This window comes from Hordeum vulgare, chromosome 3H (assembly GCF_904849725.1).
Source record: "Hordeum vulgare subsp. vulgare chromosome 3H, MorexV3_pseudomolecules_assembly, whole genome shotgun sequence".
Classification (NCBI taxonomy): domain Eukaryota; kingdom Viridiplantae; phylum Streptophyta; class Magnoliopsida; order Poales; family Poaceae; genus Hordeum; species Hordeum vulgare.
Genome location: NC_058520.1, coordinates 135,083,880 through 135,098,423, shown reverse-complemented (window position 1 = coordinate 135,098,423; position 14,544 = coordinate 135,083,880).

Below are 14,544 nucleotides of genomic sequence, written 5' to 3'. Positions count from 1 at the left end.
AAAGAGGCTATTGAAATTTTTTCTTATTATAAAATTAATGGTGGATGTCCCCCCATTGAGGAGACCCTTTTTAATCAAGAAGAAATAATGAGATTGCAGTCTCCAGATTATGTTGCTTATATTAAAATTTTGAGAAAAAGGGTTCCTATTGAGGTTTTGGTTAATAAGATTTCTGAACTCAATGATGATTTTGATATACAAAATAATGGATTAGAATTCATACTAGGAGATAGACTTATGACCTTCCACCATAGGAAAGCCTACAATGATGAATTGATCATACACTATAGAGGGCCGAAGGAGGAACCTATTCCTCCCGCACTTGATCTTAATGATCCTTATCCTATTAAATTTAGCGCTTTTGATTACTTTTTTCTTGCCACAAAGGAAATTTTATGCTGAAAGAAGGGAGTATGAGAAGAGAATTGATGATCTCCCTTAGTATTAAGACATTACCTAGATCTATTGCATTATGCATAGCTAGGGGCGTTAAACAATAGCGCTTGTTGGGAGGCAACCCAATTTTATTTTTATTCTTTTGTTTTCGCTTCTATTTTTGAGTGACGCAAACATTATTACCTCTATAATAATTGTGTTTTCTTATTTTAATTAGTATTTCAGCTAAGTAAGACCTTTGGGATGGTCTACGGTGTTTGCAAGTTGATTTTGCTGAAAAAAAGAAACTTTTGCTCTCAGTCCAGGAATTTTGTAAATTCACTAGAACGTGATTTTGATCTAAAGTTTTTACACAAGATTTATTTACAAATTTCCCAGATTTTCCAAAGTTTTCAGAATTTTTGGAGTTACCAAATTGTTCGAAGTAAATAGATTGCTACAGACTGTTCTGTTTTTGACAGATTCTGTTTTCTTTGTGTTGTTTTCTTATTTTGATGAATCTATGGGTTGTATCGGGGGGTATGAACCATGGATAAGTTGTAATACAGTAAATATTGCATCAAAATAAATAAATAATGAGTTCAAAACAGTACCTAAAGTGTTGATTTATTTTTCTTATACTAACGGATCTCATGAGGTTTCTGTTGAGTTTTGTGTTGTGAAGTTTTCAAGTTTGAGGTAAAGATTTGATGGACTATGGAATAAGGAGTGTCAATAGCCTAAGCTTAGGTATGCCCAAGGCACCCCAAGACATATTCAAGGATACCAAAGAGCCTAAGCTTGGGGATGCCCCGAAAGGCATCCCCTCTTTCGTCTTCAATCCATCGGTAAATTTACTTGAGGCTATATTTTTATTCACCACATGATATGTGTTTTGCTTGGAGCGTCTTGTATGATATGAGTCTTTAATTTTTAGTTTTCCACAATCATCCTTTCTGCACACATATTTTGAGAGATACACGCTGAATCGTGAATTTAGTAGAATACTCTTTGTGCTTCACTTATATCTTTTGAGCTAGGCAATGTTGCTCTAGTGCTTCACTTATATCTCTTAGAGCACGTCGGTGTTGTGTTTTATGGAAATTATTAAACTCTCGTACCTCACTTATATTATTTTGAGAGTTCTTTAAACAACATGGTATTTGGTTTAGGTTATGAATTTAGTCCTAGTATAATGGGCATCCAAGAGGGATATTATAAAAACTTTCATATTAAGTGCATTGAATATGATGAGAATTTTGATTCCTTGCATATAGTTTTGAGATATGAAGATGGTAATATGAGAGTCATGATAGTAAGTAATTGTGAATTATAACAAATACTTGTGTTAAATCTTGTGATTCCCGTAGCATGTACGTATGGTGAACCGTTATGTGATGAAGTCGGAGCATGATTTGTTTAATGATTGTCAACCTTTGTGTGGAGGTCGGGATCGCGCGATGGTTAACTCCTACGAACCCTTCCCCTAGGAGCATGTGTCTAATACTTTGCTTTGATAACTAATAGTCTTTTCCAATAAGTATGTGAGTTGTCTATGACTAATGTTGAGTTCATGGATTATACACACTCTCACCCTTCCACCTTTGCCAGCCTCTCTAGTACCGCACAACTTTCGCTGGTACATTAAACCCACCTTCCTCAAAAGAGACACCATATATTTTCCTCAAAACAGCCACCATATCTACCTATTATGGCATTTTCATAGCCATTCCGAGATATATTGCCATGCAACACCACCGTCCCGTTTTTATGACACGCACCATCACTTTCATATTGCTTATAGAGTCATATTTTGTTCTAGATATCGAGTTGTAATCTTTGACTTGTAAGTAAATAAAAGCATGACGATTTGCATTTTCCCGTGTTAGAGAAGGACGATAGAAGCTATGATTCCCTCACAAGTTGGGATGAGTCTCCGGACTTTACAAAAAATAAAAGAGGCCACCGAAGTCCATAAAAAATAAAAGAGGCCAAAGAAGCCCATCAAAAAAGAAAAAAGAAGAAAAAATGAGTGAAAGAGAGAAGGGACAGGGCTACTATCCTTTTCCACACTTGTGCTTCATAGCAGCACCATGTTCTTCATAGAGAGTCTCCTATTTTGTCACTTTCATACACCTAGTGGAATTACATCTTTTGCACAACCACTTAGTTTCTTTTTTGAGCTTTCATACACCTATAGCTCTAGTGCATTTGTTGCATGGCAATCCCTGCTCACTCACATTGATATCTATTGATGGGCATCTCCATAGACCGTTGATATGCCTAGTTGATGTGAGACTATCTTCTTCCTTTTTTTGCAACCACCACCATACTCTATTCCACCTATAGTGCTATATACATGGCTCACGCTCATGTATTGAGTGAGAGTTGAAAAGGTTTGAGAACATAAAAAGTATGAAACAATTTCTTGATTTTCATTAGGGTTGTGCATGATTTAGATACTTTGTGTGGTGAAGATGGAGCATAGGCAGACCATATGATTTTGTAGGGATAACTTTCTAAGACCATGTTATTTTGAAAGGAAGCAATTGCCTTATTAGTATGCTTGAAGTATTATTTTTTATGTCAATATTAGACTTTTGTTTTGAATCTTATGGATCTTAATATTCATGCCACAATAGAGAATATTACATGGATAAATATGTTAGATAGGATTCCACATAAAATATCTCTATTTTTATCAATTACCTACTCGAGGACAAGCAAGAATTCAGCTTGGGGATGCTTGATACGTCTCCAACGTATCTATAATTTTTGATTGTTCCATGCTATTATATTATCTATTTTGGATGTTTTATATGCATTAATATGTTGTTTTATATTATTTTTGGGGCTATACTATTAATCTAGAGACTAGTGCCAGTTTCTGTTTTTTTTTCATGTTTTTGAGTATTGCAGATAAGGAATTTTAAATGGAGTCCAAACGGAATAAAATCTACGGAATGATTTTTCTTGGACCAGAAGAAACCCACGAGACTAGGAGTAGGGGAAGGGCACCTGCCAGGAGGCCACAAGCCTGAAGGGTGCGCCCTAGGGGGGCCGCGCCCCTTGGCTTGTGGGTCCCCTGCAGGCCTCCTAACCCTATTATTTGGCCTATATATATTCCCAAATATCCCCCATTGCAAAAAAGAGCCATGAAACTACTTTTCTGCCGCCGGGAGCCTCTGTTCCCGTGAGATCCAATTTGGGAGCCTTTTCCAATAATCTGCCAGAGAGGGAATTGATCACGGAGGGCATCTACATCAACTCCATTGCCCCTCCGATGATGTGTGAGTAGTTCACCATAGACCTACGGCTCCATAGCTAGTAGATGGCTTCTTCTCTCTCTTTGGTCTCCAATACCATGTTCTTCATGATCTTCATGGAGATCTATCCCATGTAATACTCTTCCACGGTGTGTTTGTCGAGATCCGATGAATTGTGAGTTTATGTTCAGATTATCTATTAATATTATTCGAATCTCTTCTGAATTATTATATGCAGGATTTCATATCTTAGCAAGTCTCTTCGAGTTATTGGTTTTGTTTTGACAACTAGATTGATAATGCTTGCAATGGGAGAAGTGCTTAATTTCGGGTTCAATCTTGCGGTGTCCTCGCCGAGTGACATAGTAAGGGTAGCGAGGCACGCATTGTATTTTTTTGCCATCGAGGATAAAAAGATGGGCTTTCATCATATTGCTTCAGTTTACCCCTCTACATCATGTCACCTTACTTAATGTGTTACTCTGTTCTTCATAACTTAATACTCTAGATGCAGGCAGGAGTTGGTCGATGTGTGGAGTAATAGTAGTAGATGCGGAATCGTTTCGGTCTACTTGACACGGACGTGATGCCTATATGCATAATCATTGCCTTGGATATCTTCATAAGTATTCAATTTTCTATCAATTGCTCAACAGTAATTTGTTCACTCATCGTATTATTTTCTTTTAGGAGATAAGCCTCTAGTGAAACCTATGGCCCCCGCGTCTATTTTCCATATTATACTTTCAGATCTATAAACCCAAAATACCAAAAATATCTTGCTGCAATTTATTTACTTTTGTTTCCGCAATCTTTTATATCTATCTATATTAGATCTCATCCTTGCAAATAGCTTTGAAGGAATTGACAAACCCTTTTTAGCGTTGGGTGCAAGAGTTTGATTATTTGTGTAGGTACTACGATTGGGGCGTTGCTTGTTCCTCCTACTGGATTGATACCTTGGTTGTCAACAAACTGAGGGAAATACTTATTTACTTTGTTGCATCACCCTTTCCTCCTCAAGGGAAAACCAACACATGCTCAAGAGGTAGCATCCACCCCCATTGTCTTTTTGGATGTCGTTCACAACCCCTCGATGAAATTGCCGTTTGAAGAGGATATAGCTATTCCTGACCCAGAATCGCTGTTGGTGGCGGCTCTTCGCATTACCCCTGACTGGACGGTACCATTCTTGGCTTATCTCACTCGAGGAGAGCTCGTGACTGAGGAAGTCGAGGTCCGCGAAATAGTCTGGTAATCCAAGTCTATGACTATTATCAAGGGCGAGTTACATCGGTGGATCAGCACTGGTGTGTTTCATCGCCGTGTATCCCTAGAGTAATGGTAAGAAATTCTCAATGAAATATACGCTCGTCATTGTGGACATCATGCCTGCTCAAGATCTTTGGTGGCAAAGGCCTTTCAACATGGGTTTTATTGGCTAACGGGTCACGCAGACTTATACGTCTCCAATGTATCTATGATTTTTAATTGTTCCATGTTGTTATGTTATCATTATTTGATGTTTTATGATCATTTTATAGCAACTTTATATATTATTTTTTGGGACTAACCTATTGATATAGTGCCTAGTGCCAGTTAGTGGTTTTTTCATTCACAGAAAATCCATATCAGATGAGGTGCAATTGCCACGAAACTTCACACAGATTGTTTTGGACCAGAAGGAAACTTGGGAAGTAAGAATGAGCAGCAGAGGAGGACCATGGGGCCCACTAGATATCAGGGCACGCCAGAGGCCCCTGGCGTGGCGTGGTGTCTAGTGGGGCCCTCGGACACCTCCGTCACCGCCTGTGAGCTCAATAAATACCCCAATATTCGGAAAACCCTAGAGGAGTCAACGAAAAATCGTTTCAGCCACCGCAAGTTCAAGAGCCACGAAATCTAATCTAGATCCCATTCCAGAGAGGAACACGATCACAGAGAGGTTCACCATCCTCATTGGTGCTCCTCTGATGATGTGTAAGTAGTTCATATCAGACCTATGGGTCCGTAGGCAGTAGCTAGATGGCTTTCTTTCTCATTTCGTTTCTCAATACAATGGCCTCTTGGAGATCCATATGATGTAACTCTTTCTTTTGCAATGTATTTGTTGGGATCCGATGAATTGAGAGTTTATGATCATATCTATGAAAACATATTCATGCTTGATTATTATAGACTCATATTTATTCTCCGATATTTGACTTTTGTCTGGCCAACTTGATCATTTACCTTGCAATGGGAAGAGGTGCTTTGTGATAGGTTTGATCTTGCGGTGCTCAATCTCAGTGACAGAAAGAGACATGACACGCATGTATCATTGCTATTAAGGATAAAAGGATGGGGTATATTCCTACATGAATAGATCTTGTCTACATGATGTCATTGTTCATAAGATAATACTCCGTTTCTCCATGAACTCATACACTAGATACATGTTGGATAACGGTCGATGCGTGGAGTAATAGAAGTAGATGCACGCAGAAGTCAGTCTACTTATCTTGGACGTGATGCCTATATACATGACCATTGTCTTGGATATTTTCATAATTATCTGATTTTCTATCAATTTCCCAACATTAATTTGGATACCCACCATTTGCTACATCTCGAGAGAAGCCACTAGTGAAACCTACGGCCCTTGGGTCTGCTTCACATCATCTATTTGCAATCTCTACTTTGTTATTTCCTTTTCCAATTTATTTGCTATTTTGTTTCCAGATCTATATTATAAAAAACAAAAGTACCTTGGTCCATTCTATTTGCTATCACTCTTATTTACATCTATAAATCTATCCTTAGTTTACCCATGAGGGATTGACAACCCCTCACGCGTTGGGCTGCGAGGATTTTTTACTTGTGTGTAGGTGCTGCTTACATAGTCTTGTGGATCTTCCTACTCGATTGAAACCTTGGTTTATTATATGAGGGGAATACTTGCCATCAATGTGCTACATCAGCCTTTAAGCTTGGAGGGAAACCAATGCATCTGCGAGACGAACCAAGATTTCCAGCGCCGTTGCCGGGGATGATCAAGTCAAGATCTATGAGGTTGCTACACACAAATCTCATCTCCTTGCAATTACATTATTTTCCTTTGCTCTTGTTTTCCTCTCCCCCACTTCACAAAAAAGTGCCTTTTTATTCACCTTCTTTCCGTTTGTTCTTTTCTTGCCAGATCTCTTCTTTGCACGATCATCATGTCTTGCATTACTACTCCTCCTTCATCACAAGATTTTTAAGTCTTGTGCTTAAAACAGAAACAGGGAGAAATTTTGAAAGATGCATGGTATAGGTTGATGGAATATTATCATGTTTTCTATTTAAAAGGAGGTGCAAAGATTTTTCTCTGTAATTTTTATATAGGATTGAACATGCATTAAAGAACACTTCTAGATTTTGTCACTAAAGGAAATTTTGTTGAGATTGATGCTAATGCTACTTATGAGATAATAGAGGGAATATTGGGGGTTCCGCCATTCAAAAAGGGATTTACTTGTACACAAGAAGGAGCTCAAATATTAGACAAATTGGGAGATCTTCAAGAAATTTTTATTGAATTGCAAAAATCTTATGAACCTCTCAAACATATTAGTGGAAATATCAATCACATGAATACTTTAATTACCTTGTGTAATAAGAGTTTGGATATTTTTGATCTTAAGATGAACTCTTTTCCTGAGAATTCTAGAAAACGGAAGGAGCCACGTGGGTTTGAGAAAGCCCATACACACATAGCAAAAAACTAAAGATCATAAAACTTATAATATATGCTATATGCCTAGCTAGGTGGGGGGGGGGGTAAAACAATAGCGCTTATACGGAGGCAACCCAATGAATAAAATTTATTTTATTTTTTATTTCTGTTCTTCAGTGTTTGCACAACTATGCTACTATTATAATCGTGTTTTTGGTGTTTTATTTAGTGTTTGTACAAAGTAAAGTCTTTGGGATCATGTGGGGTATTAGTTGCTTTAATCCAGTTGAAAAACATAAACTTTTGTGTCCAGTAGAAAAAAATCCTAAAAATCAGAGAAACATAAAAATGACAGACTTTCTTAAAAACATTAATATACAAATTCCCTACTTTGTACTAAATTTTCAGATTTTTTGTAGTTACAAAAGTATAAGTAAATTTCGAATCTTTACAGACCGTTCTGTTTTTAGAAGATTATGTTCTCTTTGCGTTATGTGCTTATTTTAATCATTCTATGGTTTATATCGGGGGGGGGGGGGAATAAGCCATGGTAAAGTTAGAATATACTAGGAATAATGCAAAAACAAAATTGGAATATGTTTTCAACAATACTTATAGTAAAGTTTGGTTTTCTTATACTAACGGATCTCACGAAAAATTTGTTGAGTTTTGTGTGATTGAAGTTTTCAAGTTTTCAGTGAGATCACGATAGATGATGGAGTAAGGAGTAATAAAAGCCTAACCTTGGGGATGCTCCATGGCACCCCAAGGCAATATCTAAGGAGTACCAATCAGCTAAGCTTGGGGATGCCCTGGAAGTTAGGCGTCCCCTCTTTCTTCTAAAAAGCATTGGTAAATTTACTTGGAGCTATATTTTTATTCTTCACATTTCTTGTGTTTTGCTTGGAGCATCTTGTATCATTTTTGTATTTTATTTCTTTTCTGATTAGTTTTTCATAATAAACCTGGTTGTACACACCCATTTGAGACAACCAAATTATGCTATGATTTGTTAGAATCGCTCTTTATGCCCCACTTAAATTTTTGAGCCATGGAATTGCTCAAGTGCTTCACTTACATCTTTTTGAGCACGGTGGTGCTGTTATTTTGAAGCAATTATCTCTCATACTTCACTTATATTATTTCGAGAGTTTCTTAAATTTTGAAGAAATCCTCTCTTGCTTCACTTATATAATTCCGAGAGTTGAAATTTTAATAGAAACTTGTGCTCTCGTTCTTCACTTATATTTGTTTGAGAGCTTGTTATTTGCAGTGGAAATTTGATATAAGTGAAAATTAGTCCCAAAGTGGTGAATGTCCAGGAAATATACAATTAAAACTTTCATGAAGATCATTGGATATTAAGCTTGACATAAATAGTTATCGCAAGATGAGTGTTTATTCACTAATCATTGCACGCGAGTATGGCGGTAACGGGTATTTATTTATTTTATGCAATTTTTATTTTGAATTTGAGTTTCCATCTTCTCTTATAAAGCACCAACTAAGGAACACCATTATCACACTTGAGCATTGGATGTAGTTAATATTTGAGTGTGTTGCATGAATTGGATCAATGATAGAGCATGATGGGCTAGGGATAACGTTCTTTAGCATTGATATTTTGAAATACTTGGTTGCTCGTTGATATGCTTTAGTATTGAAATTTTCATGTGAAATTATAGACTATTGCTTTGCATCATCTATAAGTCCATATGTCCATGCTGAAAGAAAAATAATATGATGAACATGTGAGGCATCATTCCACATCAAAAATTCTGTTTTTATAATTTACCTACTTGTCATGGTTTTGTCACGGCACATGTCCTCGTGAAAGGACTTACTGAAGGCGCCATCGCACCTTGGTGGCGACTCAAAGGGGGTGAGCGGAAGCGAGACTCAGATTTACCTAGGTTCGGCCCCTCGTGTGGAGGTAAATGCCTACGTCCTGCTTTGTGTATATTGATGGTGGATTTGATTACAAGGAGGGCGGAACTCGCCTGACCTAGCTCTCGATGATTTCTAACCTGATTTATCTGCCCTAGAGACTCGCCTTTATATACAGGTCGAGGCCCCAGGGTTTACAAAGTCCTGTCCACGTTACAAATCGTGGCCTTCCTTATCTCTAAGTCGCCGTGTTCACCAAACCAAGGAAGACTCCTTGGCGACTTATCTTCTCCGTCAATCTTGAACCGCCATCCGGCTCGTGGGCTCTAGCGGCCTTCTAACAAAATCTCTCAACACGCCCCAAGCCCAAACCAAGGCTTATATTGGTCATGTATGTATGAGTCGCCGTTTTCCTGACCCGACCCAATAGGGCGGGTCATACCACAGGTAATATCGCCAACATTAGGCCCCAGTTTGACTTGAATTTATTCATGCCAACAAATCTTCATTCTTATCCTCGGTGACTCATCTCACTTCCATCTTTCCTTCAATGAATGACAAGCTGCCAGCTTCCTCAATTTGCTTGAGTCGCCAAGTCATTTTTCATCGACGTCACCTTCTCCAATATTCCAGGAATTCTGATGACATCACTTCACAACGGATCCTTTTTCGTCCTTATCATGTCATCCCAAAAATTTAGGCGCCATCATCTCCAGGTTTCAATCCTGTCGCCTCGATTTCCGCGCTTGCCATTTTTTCCTTATCTTGCCTTGGGCCTTTAAATAGCCTCGGGGGAGTGGGTCGGCAACGCCACCTACCCGCACTTCCTCCTTTCAGACGCATCGTCTTCTCCAGCCGAACCTCGAGCACTTCATCACCGCCGAAGCCTCGTCGCAGGTCGTCCCCGTCCAACCGATTCCCGAGCCAGTCGAGGGCACGATCGCCGTTGTGGGACTTCCTCGATCCTCGCCTGGCATCTCCTTCCTTCAGGTAAATCCCCCTTTTCCCCTTAGGAGTAAATCCGAATCCTTGTACTTCTTAGGTCAGCACCCGAACTCCATGAACACCGCATTCTCTCGCTTTTAGCGCATCTTGATGCGGTATCATAGACCCATATATGAAATGATAATCGTGGTAGTTTTCTTCATTTCCCTTATCAATCTGTTGTTCCTCCATCGCTCATAGATCTACGCACCATTTTTCATAGTGTCGTTCTGCGGTGTTCGATCCTTCAGCCAGCATTATTTTCTTCATTGAAAACGCTCGTAGATCTGTAGATTATCGCTTGACATTAGAAACATGTTTGTCCTTCAATCGAGAATATCCCTATGGAGAAACCATTTTAGAACCGTAACCCGTCTCCTTTTGCCATGGCGAGTTAGGATACCCCGGTAGATACATCGTTGATTATTTAGCTGGCGAGTTGTAATATCCCGGTAGATATACCACAGATCATTTTGGCTGGCGAGTCGTCGTTCCGTAGTTCCTAACAACCCGCCCTGCTCTTTCCTTTTGTAGTTATGGGTACTATCTCGAAATGCAATTGGCTGCCAACAAAGGTCAATGATGCCTATCTTGACAACTTCGTAAAAACGGGTAATCTAGATCCCAAGGAAGTTATTGGGTGGCGGACTACCTTCAGGGAAACAATTCCCCAACCCACCGAAGGAGAGGTAGTCGTATTTGCTGATCACTTGGAACGAGGTTTCAAGCCGCCCGGCTCAAAGTTTTTTAGAGAAGCCCTGCATTTCTTCCACCTTCATCCTCAAGATTTGGGACCAAATTCCATCAGTAATCTTTGCCAGTTTCAAGTTTTCTATGAAGCTTATCTGCAAATTGAGCCCACCGTGCTATTGTTCCGGAAATTTTCTATCTGTACCGCCAAACATAATTTGCCCATGGACCTAGCTTAGAACTAGGGGGAGTCGATATTCAGCGGCGTCGTGAATGCGAGTTTCCGGCAGTCATTTTGCCTAGTCATCCCAAAGGCTGGGCAAAGACTTGGTTCTACTACCGTGACACTTCTCCACCCAACGAGAACCCTTTGCCAGGCTTCAGGGAAGATCGCCTACCTATGGACTTCGAGTTCCCTGAAAAGTTGACTGAAGAAGAAGAAGCCACATTCGTTCCCATCTTTGGAAAGCTGAGGGATCTTACCACCAACGGTCTTACCGGCATCGACTTGATCCGCTGTTGGGTAGAATGGAGGATTCTGGCCTTAAGCCGCCGGAATGGTTTGATGTGTGAGTATGATGGAAACTTGAACCACTCCCAATACTTTTACAATGTGAGGCTCTCGGAAGAAGACATTGTCAATATCATAAAGATGCTATGTGGCGAGCCAATTGAAAATTGCTCCCAAATCGGGCTCAAACCCTTCTGCATCACCAACCCGGCTCCAGAGGTAAACAACCCGACTCCAAAATGTAACTCTTTCATGTACTCATCTATATGTATAGTCCCGAGCCTTGCATCATGTTTAATAAGAGGGATTCGGCATTCCGGACCCGGAGAACCAAGACTATCGTCCAGAAGACAACCAAACCTCCCTCCAATACGAAGAAGAAGAAGAAGAGCAAAGGCAAAGCTGCAGCCAAAGAGTCATCTATCGTTGGCGAGTTTCGTGCTGCTGAGGAGTAGTCAGATGTAAAATTCCTCATCTTTATTGCTTCATTTTGACTTGTACTTATGCTTTACCGCCTTTCGTTTATAGGATGATGACTTTGAGAACCAGGATGAAGATGTCGAGGTAATTTCCGTTTCTTCTGACTTAACTTCTTCCCTCCCCAAGCCAGCGAGGCGAATTTGTAAGAAAGTTCCCATGTCTCACCCGGATGCTCATCTGACCCCAATTTCCTTTTGAAGAAGGTGAGTTACACACCTAAATGCCATACTCGAAGGCATTCTGGAGAACTAGTGTTCGGCTTACCTGAAAGAGCAACTGGTCGAAAACGGCAAAGTGAGGTATGTTTTCGTGAGTATGTTTTCCTTCTTGTGTAAGATATTCTCGCAACTTATTCAATCCTTGAATTCTTGTTCATCAGGTTTCACCTCCTTCGTCCGGCGACTCAGCAATGTCGACTCGCCCCCCCCCCCCCCCCGATGATTCGTGTTCAGGGGTAAATATCTTTACTAACATGTTCTTTCAATCATCAATGTCTTCTGTTCCAACATTGGTACCTTTGTTTCTCAGAGTGCAAGCAAAGAAGAGGAAGACACACGACTCATCTTCAGCTCCCAAAGTGGCTGAAATGTCTGGTAAACGTGCCTTCATCCCAGAGGCTCCAGAAGATCCTACTGAAATCCAGGGCGATACTTTTGATGACATTCCTGATATTCGGGTCAAGCCTTCAAGCCCTCAAAAGGAGGTGATTGAAAACATCGACCCGCCCAGTTCTGCTAAGATGCTTGAAGATCCAAACGCAGTCATTGTTACTGGTACTGGTTACTCTAAGGCTGCAACCGCGACGTTAACCACATATACGCCAAAAGATACCCAAACATTTGCATAGAAGGATATCACCAAGCTGAAGCTTCCTTATTATGAAAAATTGGAGTTTCAAGAGTTATATTCCTGTTTTGTGAGCAGCCTCGAAGCAAGCCGTGAGATGGAGAAAAGCCTCGACAACTTGATGCGAGTCAAACATGAGGTATGACATCTTTATCTTTGTGAATATATCCTCCCATTAGCCCTCGAAAGGGCAGGTCATCAATGATGAATCGTACTTTTGCATCACTCAGCAATGTGTAGCCCCCAAGGGCCGGGTCATCTTTTCGAAAGATGAGCTAGATCTTGTAAAATTTCTTCAACCTATAGCCCCCAAGGGCCGGATCATATTTTGAAAGATGAGCCGGGTATTTGAATATACAATTTGTTCAACCTGTAGCCCCCAAGGGCCGGGTCATCTTTTGAAAGATGAGTCGGGTCTTGTAAAATTTCTTCAACCTGTAGCCCCCAAGGGCCGGATCATCTTTTGAAAGATGAGCCGGATCTTTGAATATAAAATTTGTTCAACCTATAGCCCCCAAGGGCCGGGTCATCTTTTGAAAGATGAGCTGGGTCTTGTAAAACTTCTTCAACATGTAGCCCCCAAGGGCCGGATCATCTTTTGAAAGATGAGCCGGGTCTTTGAATATAAAATTTCTTCAACCTGTAGCCCCCAAGGACCAGATCATCTTTTGAAAGATGAGTCGGGTCTTTGAATATAAAATTTGTTCCACCTATAGCCCCCAAGGGACGGGTCATCTTTTGAAAGATGAGCCGGGTCTTTGAATATAAAATTTCTTCAACCTGTAGCCCCCAAGGGCCGGGTCATCTTTGGAAAGATGAGTCGGGTCTTGAATGAAGGTATGACTTGAAAAGAATTAAGCCATACATTAGCCCGCAAGTGTTAGGGATGTTGCTTGCAATGGTCCTGAAACTTGCTTCCCCAATGTTTGTTTGCAGGAATCCTTGACTCGGGCCGACTCATCCTTGGTCGGTTCAAAAGAAAGTTTGGCCAAACAACAGGATGCTCGGGCTAAGTCTGAAGAAAAATTTCATCTAGCCCTTGCTGATATGAAGAAGATGAAAGATGAACACCAAAACTTTGAAGAGAAAGCCCATGCTGAACAAGCCGCCATCTTGAAACGGGCGGAACAAGCTGAAGAAAAGCTAAAAGCCGCTCTTCAAGAACTCTCCGGCTTAAAGGATCATATCTCCAACATGACCCAAGCCATATTTGGTAAGGGTCAATTCCCTTCTTCTGAAAAATGTTGCAAAGCATATTGCAAATGCTAATTAACTCACTTTTGCCATTCGTAGGTCCACGAGCCGCCACCCTACAGAATGACTGTATTCTGAAGCTGAAGGCAATTTATACTTTCACAGAGCAGTTATACACGAGAGGCATGATGACGATGAAGGTCGTGATTGGCAAGAGGGAGCCCATAAAATCTATCAAGCACATGCTGGGTTGCCTGTCAACATTGTCGCCTCAGGTAGCAGAATTAAAAAGGTCAGCCGCCCGCAAAAGAGCACTGACCACCCTAAGTCGGTGCCTGGCCTATGCTCTCGAACTTAAGCTGGAGGAAGTAGCTGCTGGCTTTCCAGAGTTAAAAGATGATGCGTCGGAGTTCACCGAGGAGGACTATCATCGTTGTGTGAAAGAGTCTCGCTCCGTGGCGACTCAGCTAGCAGCCAACTTAGACTTAGGCAAATACGAGGCGGCTTATGATGAAAGCAACAAAAAGGTGACTCCTCCTTCATATGCAGTCACCAGCCTGACTCCACGACGCCGTAAGAATCCCTTTGACTTTGACGTTGATCGGTCCGCCATC